At 51.4% G+C, this 15,295-nt stretch overlaps 1 pseudogene; it reads left to right on the top strand.

Moving 5' to 3' along the window:
* Positions 1-25: 25 nt before the first annotated feature.
* LOC142024602 (uncharacterized) lies at positions 26-1,727 on the top strand (annotated as a pseudogene).
* Positions 1,728-15,295: the final 13,568 nt, after the last annotated feature.

The following is a 15,295-nucleotide window of genomic DNA, read 5'->3' as shown; positions in this document are numbered from 1 at the left end:
TAAAGAGAGCGAACAACAGAAAAGCTGTGGGAAAAGCTTCAGTCTTAACAGTCATTGTACCATCCACACAGGAGAGAAGCCCAATATCTGCCCTGACTGTGGGAGAAGCTTCCAGCTGCTCTCAGGTCTTATTAATCATCAGAGAACCCACACTGGAGAGAAACCCTTCCACTGCTCTGACTGTGGGAAAAGCTTCTCATGGTCCTCGAGTCTTAAAAGTCATTGCATCACCCACACAGGAGAGAGACCTTATAACTGCTCTGACTGTGGGAAAAGGTTCAGACACAGGTCACACCTTGTTAATCATAGGAGAATTCACACAGGAGAGAAACCCTTCAACTGCTCTGAGTGTGGGAAAAGCTTTTGTCGGAGGCCAAGCCTTGTTGCTCATCAGAGAATCCACACAGGAGAGAGACCCTTCCACTGCTCTGAGTGTGGGAAAAGCTTTTGTTGGCGCTCAGCTCTTATTGATCATCAGAGAACCCACACAGGAGAGAGACCCTTCCACTGCTCTGACTGTGGGAAAAGCTTTCGGCGACACTCAAACCTTCTCACCCATCAGATGATTCACAGACGAGAGAAACCCTATCACTGCACTGCCTGTGGGAAAAGCTTCTGCAGGAGTGCAAACCTGGTCACACATCAGAGTATCCACAGAGAGGAGAAACCCTTCAACTGCTCTGAGTGCGGGAGATGCTTTAGTGACATTTCTGGCCTTGATCAACATCTGAGAATCCACACCCAGGGAAAACCCTTTCTCTGCTCTGATTGCGGGAAAAGCTTCAGTCAACGCTCATATCTTGTTAAGCATCAGAAAACCCACGCCGGAGACAAATCCTTCCGCTGCTCTGACTGTGGTAAAAGCTTCTCATGGTCCTCAAGCCTTAAAAGTCATTGCAGAATCCACACAGGAGAGAGACCTTATAACTGCCCTGACTGTGGCAAAAGGTTCAGACATAGGTGAAACCTTGTTAATCATAGGAGAAGCCACACAGGAGAGAAACCCTTCATCTGCTCTGAGTGTGGGGAAAGCTTTGGTGAGAGGTCAACCCTTGTTGCTCATCATAGAATCCACACAGGAGAGAAACTGTTCAACTGCTCTGTTTGTGGGAAAAACTTTTGTCGGCGCTCAGATCTTATTTATCATCAGAGAACCCACATTGGAGAGAAACTCTTCCACTGCTCTGACTGTGGGAAAAGCTTCTCATGCTCCTCAAGTCTTAAAAGTCATTGCAGAATCCACACAGGAGAGAGACCTTATAGCTGCTGTGACTGTGGGGAAAAAGTTCACACAGAGGTCAAACCTTGTTACACATAGGAGAACCCACACAGGACAGAAACCCTTCACCGGCTCCAACTGTGGGAAAACCTTTTGTCAGCACTAAAATCTTACAGATCAGAGAACCCACAGCAGAGAGGAACCTTTCAGCTGTTCTGTGTGTGGGACAAGTTTCGGAAACACTCGCCTCTTGTTAATCATCAGAGAGCTCACAGAAGAGAGAAACCGAATGATTGCACTCACGTGGGTAACTTTCAGTGGCTGGTTGGACATTATTGATCATCAGAGAATGCACACAGGAGAGAAATCTGGTAACTCTCTCTTTGTCACTATTTTTGAAGCTGGGCCACTGTGCAAAAAAAGTCAGTGAGAACCACATTAACTAACATTCTGGCTACGTCTACACTAGCCCCACACGTCGAAATGGCCACGCAAATGGCCATTTCGAAGTTTACTAATGAAGCACTGACATGCATATTCAGAGCTTCATTAGCATTCGAGCGGCCGCAGCACTTTGAAATTGACATGCCTCGCTGCCGTGCGGCTTGTCCCGACGGGGCTCCTTTTTGAAAGGACCCCTCCTACTTCAGAGTCCCCTTTGAAGTAGGTGGGGTCCTTTGAAAAAGGAGCCCCGTCGGGACAAGCCGGGCGGCGGCGAAGCGCGTCAATTTCAAAGTGCCGCGGCCACTCGAATGCTAATGAAGCACTGAATATGCATTTCACCGCTTCATTAGTTTGGGGCTAGTGTAGACATGGCCACTGCTTTTCATTCCTCAAGGGTGTGATGTTATGGAGCCATTCAAGGAACTAAAATAAAGTCTACTCCTTCCTACGTTAACCCATGCTCCTTTATAAAAGAACTAGACACACTGGTATTTGTTCAGAACCTCAACTTGATTAATTTTTGGTGTCTTTTTTTTTTTATTAAATAAATTGAAAATGCTTCACTTGAGTTGTTGCTCCAGGTGTGTCTGGAGAGGAGAGGGTCAGTGCATGGGGACTCTGGAGAGAGACCATGGTCCTAGCCCACTGTCACCGCAGCATCTTTGGGCCCAAATGAGATCCATCTCTACTTGGCTGCTGCAGCTCCAGCAGGTACACCCAGGGGACCGGTGTATGTCCCCCACCTGGGGCAGTGCTAGGGTCATCGGTCCGCTGCACTGCCCAGCCAGAGAGGAATGCAGCAAATGTGCACTTTCTCCTCACTCCCTGATGGAGGGGAATAGCCAACTATGTCCCTGTATGAACTTAGGGGGGAGGCAGCTGCAGCTGTCCCCAAGGGCACGTGGAGGTGGGATGCTCATGGCTAGGACAGGCCTGGGTAGGGGTGAGGGTGCATCCCCAGCCAACCCCTTTCTTGTGTGGTGGTTGTCTGTTTTCTGTGTGGTCATAGAATCAAAGAACAGTAGAGCTGGAAGAGACCTAAAAAGACAACAAGTCCAGCCCCCTGCCCAAGGCAGGACCAAACCCATCAGATCAGCCCAGCCAGGGCTCTGTTGAGCCGAGACTCAAACACCTCCAGGGGTGGCGACTCCACTACTTCCCTGCGTAGACGATTCCAATGCTTCAGCACCCTCCAAGTGAAAAAATTTTTCCTGATGTTCAACCTGGACCTTCCCAACCACGACTTAAGACCATTGATCCGTGTTCTGCAATCGGTGACCACGGGGAACAGCCTCTCTCCAGCCTCTTTTCAGCCTCCCTTCAGTAAGTTAAAGGCTGTTATCAAGTCCCCACTTCATCTTCTCTTCTGCGGACTAAACAGACCCAACTCCCTCAACCTTTCTTTACAGGTCATACGCTCCAGCCCCCGAATTATTTTGGTCACCCTTTGCTGGACTCTCTCCAGTGTGTCCACATCCTTCCTATATTTTGGGGCCCAGAACAGGACACAGTACTGCAGATGTGGCCTCACCAAAGCCAAATAAAGAGGAATAATCACTTCTCTGGATCCACTGGCAACGCTCCTCTTGATGCCATTCGCCTTCTTGGCTACAGCAGCACAGTGCTGACTCACGTCCAGCTTCTCATCCACGACAACTCCCCGGTCCTTTTCTGCAGAGCTACTACTTAGCCAGTCTGACCCCAGCCTGTAACAATGCTTGGGATTCTTCCGGCCCAAGTGCAGGACTCTGCACTTGTCCTTATTGAACCTCATCAGATTTCTTGTGGCCCAGTCTTCCAGTTTATCTAAGTCACTGTGGACCCTGTCCCTACCCTCCAGCCTATCTACCTCTCCCCCTAACTTAGTGTCATCCACAAATTTGCTGAGGGTGCAGTCCAACCCCTCATCCAGGTCATTGATAAATATGTTGAACAGAACAGACCCAGAACCGAACCTTGGGGAACTCCACTTGAAACCGACCGCCATCCTGACGTCAAGCCGTTGATCACTACCTGCTGGACCCGACCTTCTAGCCAGCTTTCTATCCATCTTACCATCCATTTATCCAATCCACACTCCTCAACTTGCTGAGAAGAATATTGAGGAAGCCCATATCAAAAGCTTTGCTAAAGTCAAGATAAATCACATCCATTGATTTTCCCCTATCCACAGAGCCAGTTTTCTCATCGTAGAAACTAATCAGATTGGTCAGGTATGACTTGCCCTTCATGAATCCATGCTGATGATTCCTGATCACTCTCCCCTCCTCCAAGTGCCTCAAAATGACTTCCTTGAGGAGCCTGTTGAAGTACAAGACTTTTCTGTGTTTCGGTGGCTCACATTCAGCTTTATTGAATTCAATAAGGCAACAGATGAGCCAAACTGGACACTAGTAAAACCAAGTCCAGCAAGGCTGCTTGATGCAGCTCACGCTTGAATTTTATACCCTTACACAAACAAAGCCCAGTGTCAGAGGCAATTTAAATCACTTCTCAAAGAGAAACCGTTGTCAGCAAAGAGAAACAGGTACCGGGGAGCTGGACTCTTGACTCCAAACAGTCCGTTAACGCATTCCATAGAGCCCCCCGCCATTCCCAAACAGGTCAAGGAAAGTACAGGCTCTTCTGTGCATGCAGAAGTAAGGGATGTGAAATGGCTTCTATACAAGATGGTTTCCACAACTCCTCACTTTTAGCGTCAAAAAGGCTATCTCAGAAACCATTTCATAGATATATGTTAATTAAAGTATTTACATACACCTCTTGTTCTTTCCTTTGCTCATCATGCCTTAAAATCATTAGCTCCACTTCCCTGCTGGTAAGAGCCTGTTTGGCTCCTTTTAGAGCACAGAAAATACAGCATTTGATCAGCAAGAAACAGAAATAAACACAAAGGGTTATTGCTAATACTAATGCTATTCCTTGCAAAATTAAGTTCCCACATGTCCAATCCAACCTCCCAACCAACCCCAGAGGGTCCAACTTTCCTCCTGCTTCAGGCTCATCACAGCCTTTTCAATTTCTGAGGCATCTTCCTCTACTTTATTGCCGGTGTCTGTAATATACACACAGCATTCCTTTCCCACCACGGCACAAACCCCGCCCTTACTCCCTAGGATGTAATCTTGGGCCATTCGGTTTTGGAGGAACATTTGCCTAACTTCTCCTAATTCCTTATCAATGGCTGGGAGGGCTTTGGTTGTAGCATTGGCTACTTTCTTGAAAGCTTCCTCCAGATTTCCTTCAGCGCAAAGGCGACACCCAAACCTGGGGTCGTGACTCCCCAATACGTTTCCCTTGTTCTCTCTCGGTACTTTCAGACCCGTCCACCGGGAAGATGGTCTGCTACCCAAATGGCTGGGAAGGCTGCCCCAGTATAGCAGGTTCCACTCCAGTTTATAGACAGAGTTTATATGCTCTTCAGCCACATATGAAATAATGGCTGACCTTAGCTGTTAAGGCTTCATCGCATTGGGGTTTCATCATCCACTGCATGTAGTACCCAAAGATGCCTTTATTTTTTTCCCAGGTGTTAATTTTATACCAAACCCCATTTTGGACAATGCTTATCTCACACTTGCTTTTCCCCACTCTGAGATTTAGAGAAGTAATCTAAATCTCTAAGTAATCTAAGCCTCTTTATTTGGCACTGGTGAGGCCACATCTGGAATATTGTGTCCAGTTTTGTGTCCCCCAGTATAAAAAGGATGTGGATTTGCTGGAGCAGGTTCAGCGAAGGGCAACAAAAAGGATTGAGGGGCTGAAGCAGAAGACCTATGAGGAGAGGCTGAGGGATTTGGGCTTGTTCAGTTTACAGAAGGGAAGACTTAGAAGTGATTTAAAAGCAGCCTTCAGCTTCCTGAAGGGGAGCTCTAAAGAGGAGGGTGAGAAACTGTTCTCAGTGGTGTCGGATGGCAGAACAAGGAGCAATGGTCTGAAGGTGAAGAGGGAGAGGTGTAGGTTAGATATTAGGAAAAACTACTTCACCAGGCGGGTGGTGAAGCATTGGAATGTGTTGCCTAGAGAGGTGGTGGATTCTCCATCACTTGAGGTTTTTAAGTCCTGGCTGGCCAAGGTCCTGGCTGGGATGACTTAGTGGGGGTTGATCCTGCTTGAAAGAGGGGGCTGGACCAGATGACCTCCTGAGGTCCCTTCCAGCCCTGTGATTCTGTGGGCTCCTGTGCCGCTGCATGTCCAGCAGTATTCTCCAACTGAGGTTATGGCTAGGTGGACACGCCCTAGGCCGTTAAACTCTTTATCATACCGTGTGCCATTCTGACCCAATTCATCAAACCATGTGCCATTCATCTGACTGTTATTTAGTAGGGCTGGAATCATTGGGACCCCTCCTTCTGAATGTACAGGACTATGAGCACATGTTCAACAATCTGAAGTGTTAAATTCTAGGGAAACTTGGTTTATGCTTTTAATGAACCATATTTAAGCCATATCGGCTACAGCTACTAGGTATTAAAAACAAAACTAAACATCAGTTCAGCAGGATTTGTTTGGCCAGCCCCATCTGGCTGTTCTTCAGGACTTGGTAGCTTTCTTCACCTGTCTGTGGCAGGTTGCCTGGGTCGTAGTTGATACCGTAGTATTAGTCCCTCAGGTTCGTCTGCTTCTGGACCTGGATGGCTGGTACCAGGTCTGTGACGCTCCTCTTCAGGACTAACCTCTGCAGGAGCTGGAACTGGTTTGCAGTGGGAGGTGTGGATCCAGGTGGGCAGTACCTTGCACTTCACAGCAGTATGGGTGGTCAAAAGGACTTGGTGGGGCCCTTCCACCTGGGTTCCAGGGCAGTCTTTCGCTGGTGGACCTTTACACAGACCCAATCTCCTGGTTGCAGTTTACGGCATGGCTCAGTCGGGGCCTCCAGGAAAGCGTCCTTGACCTGTGAATGACAGGACTGCACACACCTCATCAGTTCCTGCCACTACTTAACTGTGCTTCCTTTGACAAGTGTGATGTCAGCCTGGTCAATCTCTGGGCTGCTCAGCTGTCTCATAGGCCGACCACACACAATCTCATGAGGACTAAGTCCAGTTTTTCGGTTAGGAGCGGCTCTCGTATTCATTAGGGCAATCGGGAGAAGCTTCTACCCAAGTTAAACCAGAGTCCTCACATATTTTGGCGAGTTTATTCTTTACAATCCCATTTCATCTTTCCACTGCTCCCGCGCTCTCCGGGTGTGGCAGACAGGGTAGAGCCTGTCGGATGGAGCGGTACTTTGCCACCTTCTGAATGACTTGCCCAGTGAAGTGAATACCGCCATCACGGGAGATCACAAGGGGTATTCCCCTGGATGGGATGAAGTGATTTAGAAGATTTTTAGCCACTGTGATGGCATCAGGTTTCCTGCGTGGATCGGCTTCTACCCACCCTGAGAACAAACAAACAATAACCAGCACATATTCAAAGGATTTACATTAAAGGCAATTGAACGAAGTCCATCTGCAAATTCAGGAATGGCCCCAAAGGCGGGGGTCTGGGTGCTGGAACTGTCTGTACAGGTTTGCCCACGTTGTGGGCTTGGCCGACAGGGAAAGCCAGACCGTACTCTTGGGCTACTTGGGAGAATTTGGAGCAAACCAGTTTTGTGTTAGAGTTGCGACCATCCCCCCTTTGCTAACGTGCGACAACCCATGGAGCACGGAAGCCAGGTGAGGTAACAGAACCACTGGGGCAACAATGCGGCCGTCAAAGCTGCGCCACAAGTGGTCTGGGTGCAAGGTGCACCCTGCCAATCTCCACTCCCGCTTTCCCGATTCAGGGGCTTGGTCTTGCAGGAGGGCCGGTTCCGACAGGGAGGGCGCGGGAGGTGTCATCGGAAGGGAGGGGTACAATGCTTCAGCCCGAGGAGGACATAGGGCAGCTGCCCTGGCAGCCCGATGGGCCGTATCATTCCCTATTGCAGCTTCCTCAGAGGAAGCAGAATGAGCTGTGCACTTAACAATAGCCAGAGCAGACGGTAAAAGTACAGCATCTGGGAGAGCAGCGACATAAGGGCCTTTCTTTATAGCGTGTCCAGAGGAGGTGAGAAAACCTCGCTGTTTCCATCGCCTGCCCAAATCACGAACTCCACCAAAAGCGCACCGGGAGTCAGTACAGACAGCGGCAGAAACCCCTGCTGCGATACGACAGGCGCGAGGGAGAGCTACGAGCTCTGCCACCTGTGCAGACGAGACAGAAGGCAGAGGAGCAGATTCCACAACATCATAAACAGTACAAAGTGCAGAGCCTGCTACTGAGGTACCAGTAGGATTATAAACGCAAGAACCATCTGTATACAGTATAAAGTCAGGATTGTCCCAGGGGGTTCCAGAGAGATCAGGTGGAGGAGACGTGACAGCCTGAACAACTTTCAAGCAATCACGTGGCTCCCCCTCGAGGGGTGCGGGGAGCCACGTAGAGGGATTTAAAGAAGCACAATGAACCTCTGAAACGTTAGGAGAGGCAAAAAGGAGCCGTTCATATTTAACAGGACGAGCATTGGAACGGTGCTGAGTTTTTCCTTTCAGGAGCAACGCAGACACTGAGTGAGGAACAGCCAACGTTAAGGGACATTGTAAAACCAAAGGCTCTGCTGGCTCTAAACTTCGTGCTGCAGCTGCAACTGCACAAAGGCGAGGAGAGAAAGAAGCAGCCACAGAATCAAGATAGGTACCGTGATCGGCAAGAGGGCGGCATTTCTCACCATGGCTCTGAACCAGCACACCCATAGCACATCCTTCCTTTGCATGACAGAACAAAGTGAAAGGCCGGGAATAATCAGGTAAACCCAAAGCAGGAGCAGACGCTAATGCTTGTTTCAAGGAGGCGAAAGCAGTGCCTTGCTGGGGGCCCCAAGGAATGGGAGTGGGGTGGCATTTCAAGTAAGCTCCTTGAGCGGTTTGGTGAGTTGAGAAAAGTGAGGCATCCATTGCCTACAATAGCAGCCATGCCTAAGAAAGAAGGGATTTGCAAAGGGGTAGTAGGTCTAGGGGCAGAAAGGGTCGTCTGGATTCTGTTATCAGAGAGCTGACGGCTGCCTGCTGAGAGATCCTGCCCCAAATACCTGACTTTTGGCTGACACAGTTGAAGTTTTCGTTTGGACACCTTGTGCCATTTTTTGGCTGGGGCAACGAGAAGTGGAAGCGAGTCTGCTCTGCCTGCCTCGAGGGACGGGCTGCACAGAAGCAAATCATCTCCACACTGAATGAGAGTAGAGCCAGAGGGGAAAGTGATCTCAGCAAGGTCCCTCTGCAGGATCTGTGAAAAATAGGTGGGAGAATCGCTCAACCCTTGTGGCAGAAGAGTCCAGCAGTATCGCTGCCCTTTATAAGTAAAAGCTGCCAGGCATTGGCAGTCGGGATGGAGCGGAACACTGGAGAAGGCAGAGGAGAGGTCAACACAGTCAAGTGGGTGGAATCTGGTGGACTAGGGGAAAGAATTGTGGCTGGGTCGGGAGTAATAGGCAGTTGAGAGATAACAAGGGAGCTGATCGCTCAAAGGCAGGTGTCCCTCCGCGGTTTCTTTAAGGGCAGTATGGGGGTGTTGCAAGGACTTGAGCAGGGGGTGAGAATCCCCTGGGCCAGGAGGTCAGAAATGACAGGTTGAATCCCTGCCCCAGCCGCAGGATTCAGCGGGTACTGAGGAACAGGGGGCAAGGGCTCAGTAGGGTTAACCGAAATGTACAGGGGATCTGCTGATATTCTGCCCACCTCGTTTGGGGCGGTGGCCCACAAGCAGTTGGGTGCCTGGGCCAAAAGATCAGCATCTGGCTGGGGAATAGAAGGCACGAGGGAGGCGGTGGGATCCCGCAGGGGGTCTTCCACCTCCTCTCCTGGCTGTGCAGGAACTTCGTGATAAACCCCATCTGGAGCACAGAAAATGGTGCAGCGCGACCCGCACCGGAGATCCCTTCCGAATAGATTTCCGGGGGAGCAGGACGGAGAAGGAAAGAGCCCTGCTCTGAAACGGGCCCAGTACAGGGGAGACGGGTTCAGAGACAGGGTGAGGTACGACTTGATCAGAAATGCCGACGGCGTTAACCGCCTGGCCAGAAAGGGGAACAGGGAAAGACGACACTTGGAGGCTGGACCTGCGGGCCCCCGTGTCTACTAAAACCTGGGTGTTTTGTCCAGCAGCCTGGCAGGTCAGAGCGCCAGCTGGGTTCAGGGGAATACGGGGAGATGAGAGAGAGAAGCTGCAATCCTCTTCCAGGCTCCCCTATTCGCTTTCAAAGTCCACTAAGTTAAACTGAGCCTGTGCAGCTCTGTGAACTGCAGGGACTGTCGGCCTGGGGCGACGTGGGCGCTGACTTTCCCAATGTCCGGGCTGTTTGCAATAGTGGCAAACAGTTGTACCCACTGGTGTAACTGGGCTGCCTCGGCCAGCTGTAGCTGCTAACCAAGGTGGGGTCGATCTTGCTGTCCCATAGGTGCCCCGCAGATGTCGCTCTGTCGAGCGGCCCCGACCCCTGCCTAATTCAGAGGGCATTGGTTGTAAGACCGTACATTTAGGTTCTTTAACGTGTTTAGCCTTTAAGCGCTGGCTGCAATGGTTTGCCACTGTTAAGAGGTCTTCTAAAGGTTTAGTTTCCCAGCCCACAGTCATTCCTTTCAGCTGTCTCTGTACAGCTGGGTTTAATCCATTCACAAAGGCGGCACCCAGCGCCTGTTGAGCAGTCACAGCCGGATTGTCAGTGCCAGAGTGCCTCTCAGATACCTTTGTAAGCCTTTCCAAATAGGCACCTGGTGTTCCCTTATCTTCCTGCTCGCAGAGATTAATTTTAACCCCATCTGGTCACTTGGGAAAAACTAAGGATACTGTCAAGCAGCCTGTTTCTAGCTTGTGTAAGCTCAGTATCATAAGTTCCTGCCCCTGGCACTCCTTGGATGGGCTCAGCTGGCCACTCTGCTTTCCTTATGAGCTTTTTTTGCTTATCAGGCAAGATCACCCTTAAAAGCTGATCGAGGTCCTGCCAATTTGGGTCATAAGACCGGATCACTAGCACGAGTTCTGATTGAAACTTTACTGGGTCGTCTTCTGCTGGGGGAAAGTCTTTAGCCATAGCACGTAATTCAGTTCTAGTCCAGGGTTGGTAAACCCGCATGCGCCCTCCTTGGGGGTTTGGGACTTCTCGTAAAGGAAAAGTTTGAGTGGTTGGGCTATTATGTGTTTCCCCCCATGCATGTTACTAATGGTTGTCCCTTTGAAGGTGGTGTCTTGAGGACAATAGTAGCTGCAGCGGCTGGCTGGTAGGTCATGAGGTGCACCCTGGGTCCCTTTTCTTCCTTCTCTACAGAGGCTCCTGAATCCCTTTGATCCTCCTGGGCCTGGGGACCTGGGTTTGGACAAGGTAGAGGATTCCAGGCAGAACAAACGATGTCATCATATCGTCCTGGGAGACAGGGCTTGGAAGGCAAGGATACAATTGCCCCATAAATGGCGCACTCGGCTGTGTGTCTGCTGTTTTGTGTTGTACATCTGCACCTTCAAGCTGTCTGATTTTTGACTGAAGTTTCTCCCAGGAATCTTTTAAACTTCTTAAACAAGACTCGTTCTGCCTTTTACAAGTCTCTTTATACCATGATAACAAGGCAGATAACATTGTTGATCGGGAGTTTTCACTCCATGACCCTCAAGAGCGCCTCCTAAATGGGGGATTTTATCCCTATCAGTGGTACCTAATAGAGGGAACTGCAGTTTGGGATTGTCCCGGGTATAAAAATTCCTTTTTTCTAGAAACTTGCAAGTAATTTCCCCATAGTGAGTGTACATAAAAACAGCTGGACGGCCTTTAGAGAGTACCGGCATTCCTGGAGTCTGACCTATCCCCAGCATTGATTTTCTCCCTGTGAGGCACCAAATGGAAGTTCGCCTGGCTCATAGGGTGCAAGGCAGTGAACCAAATTTCTCCTGGCTCACAAGATCTCTCCCTGCAAGGCACCGAACCGAAGCTCACCTGGCTTACAGAGTGTGAGGCACTGGACCAAAGCCCCCCTGGCTCGTGGGGAGGTGGGGGGGGGTGTTCCTGGCACCCGCTCCAGCCCAGCAGGACGCCTGGCGGGAGTTAAGTCTGCCCGTGCTTAGGGATATCTTTAACGGTTAGTCTTACTTCAGAACAGAAACAGAGGGAGGCAACAAAGCTTCCCACAGTTCCGTGTGCCGAAAGAGAGTCGTGGCACCAGGCCAGCTTTTAGTGTCCGAACACAGAGGGCCCAGCGCATGGCTGCCTCACGAGAGACACTGGTGTGCCCTTTGGGAACAGAGACATACAAAACAGGCCTAATAGACACAGACAGACAGACACAGAACATTAGCTGCTCCACAAAGGTGGAACCCGTAGCTCCCCCTTACCCTGACGGCCGCCGGCACTCCAGTCCCAAGCCCCTGCTGGGAGATTCTGTAACAGGTATCCCCCTTACCTTCTACTGAGCGGTCCTCAGAGGCTTGGAGGTCGGGTTCCGGCCCCCCCAGTCTGGGCAAGTGGTGCGTTGGGATCTCGGTGGAACATCCAGATTGCTGAAGCACAAGACGTCTCTGTGTAGGCGGTGAACGTTCAGCTTTACTGAACTCAATCAGGCAACAGATGAGCCAAACTGGACACAAGTAAAACCAGGCCCAGCAAGGCTGCTTGGTGCAGCGAACTCTGGTGTTTTATACCCTCACACAAACAACGCCCAGTGTCAGAGGCAATTCGTTAGAGCAGCGTAAATCACTTTCCAAAGAGAAACTGGTATCAGCAAAGAGAAACAGGTACCGGGGAGCTGGAGCCCCAACTCCGAACAGCCCATTAACGCATTCCATAGAGCGCATCCTCCCGCCGTTCCCAAACAGGTCAAGGAAAGGACCAGCTCCTGTGTGCGCGCGGGAAGAAGGGCTGTGAAATGGCGTCTATACAAGATGGCTTCCGCAATCATTTACAGCTACTTTTTGATTTTTGGTCTGCCCCCCGCCCCCCCCCACCGGCACCCAGGCTACCAGCAAGGATGGAGAGTCCTCTCCAGCTGGCACCCTCCAACACGCCACATGGCCTGGGCTAGTGTTTGGAGCAAGTGCACTGCCCAAGGGCGCCGCCCCCCCTCTGAGTCACCCCAGTCGGATGCAAAGGAAAGAGACGTCAGTACGTTTGGAACTGAGGTGACTGCAAGGAGATGCTGGAAAGCAGGTTGACGACTCCTCCCTGCTACCCGCCTTAGGGGCTCCACTCCGCACTTGCTGGCTGAGTTTGCTCCCGTAGCCTTTGCCTCTCCCGATCCTGCCCACAAGGCAGTGGGGAAGGTTCTCACAGGGGTGTCTGCCCCGGGGGGGGGCGTAAGGAGTCAGGGCCCCTTAGACGCCAGTGACCAAATGGTGGTTCAGACGCCATTTGGATTAGCCCAATGGAGGGACCCAAGTATCCCAGACCCTCATCTCCTGCAGAACGAGGGGGCAGAAGCTGCCTAGGCAACACATCCACCATCACATTCGGGTGGTCCACACTGCCCACCTGGTGCCTGTGGGCTGCTGGCGCTGCCGCTCCTGTGGGCTCACGGATGACCATGTGAGCAAGAAGAGATAACACACAGCAAATGGCAGGGAGGGTCAGTCTGGCTTGATCATCCACACCACCACTCGCTCCCCTGTCGCTGAGCTTCCCCCCCCCCCGCCACCTGCAGCACCCCCCCCCCCCCGCCCACAGACCCCTAACTCCCTCTCCCCCGAGTAAGTTAAGGACTTACTGCTCCTGCAGCCTGGAAGAGCTGCCACCTCCTCCACCAGAGCTACGCGTACCTCAACTGCGCACAGCAAAGCAGCTCCTGCCATGCGTCAGGGCAGCCGTGGCTGTCTGCCACAAAGCAGCTCCGGCCGCGTGGTGGGACGCCCACAGCCCTGCAGCCAGGCACATCCCATCACACTCTGCAGCTTCCCCTGCGCCCTCTGGCCCACTCCCAACATTTCCTTGGACCACAGCTCACCCCCTGCACCCTCCACCCCAGCCTGCTCCCAAGACCCACCCCACCTGGCTCCCCAAAACTCCTAGTCCCTACCGCCCCCTGGGTACTGGTACCGCCTCCACTGGAGCCCCCAGCTAGCAAGTAGAATTTTAGTGAAAAGAGCAAAAATGCCCCACGTTGGACATAAAAGCTCAGCAGCTGAAAGGTGATTTTTTTCAGAACAAGCCAGGACCAGGGCACCTTTAATCCCTCTCCTGGTTTTGCTGGGGAGCAGCCCCACGGGATGGGGTGGCAAAGGAGGCAGGTGCGCCAGGGCCCAGCATTTTGGTGGTGGCAGCTTACATTATAGTAGGGGAGGGAGCAATCTTTTCTTTTGTCTTTGAAGAAACACTAATACTCCTTGGGCCTGATCACAGATTGCAGAACATAAAAACTCATTATCTTGCCATTAGATCTCTGGTCACTGCAGACTGAATTGTGTTCCTTAATATGGTGAGCGCTGTGCCAAGTTTTTTCAACCGTTGCTTGTTGTAAGCAGTGGGGATGGTCCCACTATTAAGGAGAACTATTCTGGCTTCTACACTACTCTGATGAAATGGTCTAGTGAAAGGATATGAGTGTCTGCTCCAACTGCCTTTATCTCGCATTCTCCTTTACCAGAGTTGTGAGCCCAGTTCTTGAGGGGCCATTTGGGGATCTGGGGCAAATAAAAAAAAAAAAAAAAAAAAAAAAAAAAAAAGCCCGTCAGGGATTGTGTTTGGCCCTGAGGGCAGGGACTGGACAGTGACATCCTGAGGTCCCTTCTAGCTCTCTGAGATGTGCAGCTCCAGAGACTGTAGTCTAGGACCTTAAAAACTAACATCTCTTTCTGCAGAAGCGTTCGCGGATGAAAACCAGTGTGTCAGCTGCATGGAGTAGAAACAAAGAAACTCAAGTGGGGAGGTCGTTGCACTGCGACACCCGGAGCACTTACAAAAACCAACCGTGAAATCCTCTCTCACCCAATCTAGGCGTCTGCTGCCACAGGATGGCGTGAGAGCCACAGGTGTAACTGGCTTCAAAGAAGGGCTCAGTAGCTCATTGAGGATAGGAGCAGCAATGGCTATGAGCCAAGCTGGCCAGGACACAACCTCTTGCTCTGGCTGTCCCTAAACCCCCACCAGCCAGAAGCTTGGACTGCAGGGAACGGGTAGCAGGAAGTTGCCCTGTTCTCTTCATTCCCTGTGACCCCGGGTGGCTGTTTGTATGAGAGCTGACGTCAGTTTCTGGCTCAGCACCAGGCTTCCAGTGTGACCGTGGCACCGCTCTCACTTCACTCTGTGCTGCTGTTCAGCTTCTTTCAATATGAAGCGGCTGAACAAGGGCGAGTGCAGAATCCCGCACTTCCCTGGGGTTCGTCCAGCCCAGCACCACTGGCTGGGGACCGCCTGGCGAAGGGAGAGGGCTGCAGAAAAGGCCCTGGGGATCACAGCGGCTGAGAGCTGCATGTGCAGCAAGAAGGCTCAGGGCGTGTGGGATGACGCTGGGCGGGGCACTGCCAGCAGAGCCAGGGAAGGGATTATTTCTTCATTCCGCACCAGCCAGGGCACAGCTGGAGCTCTGCATCCGGTCACCCTAGTGCTCAAATTCACAGCGCGAGAATATCTGCATCTGATTGTCAGACACACCCAGCAAGTGGCACTAACACTCACCCCTCGTTTAACAAGTG

The sequence above is a fragment of the Carettochelys insculpta genome, chromosome 22 (assembly GCF_033958435.1).
Source record: "Carettochelys insculpta isolate YL-2023 chromosome 22, ASM3395843v1, whole genome shotgun sequence".
In the NCBI taxonomy this organism is placed as follows: Eukaryota; Metazoa; Chordata; order Testudines; family Carettochelyidae; genus Carettochelys; species Carettochelys insculpta.
The sequence above is the reverse complement of the archived record's forward strand: the minus strand, read 5'-3'. Positions and strand labels throughout refer to the sequence as shown.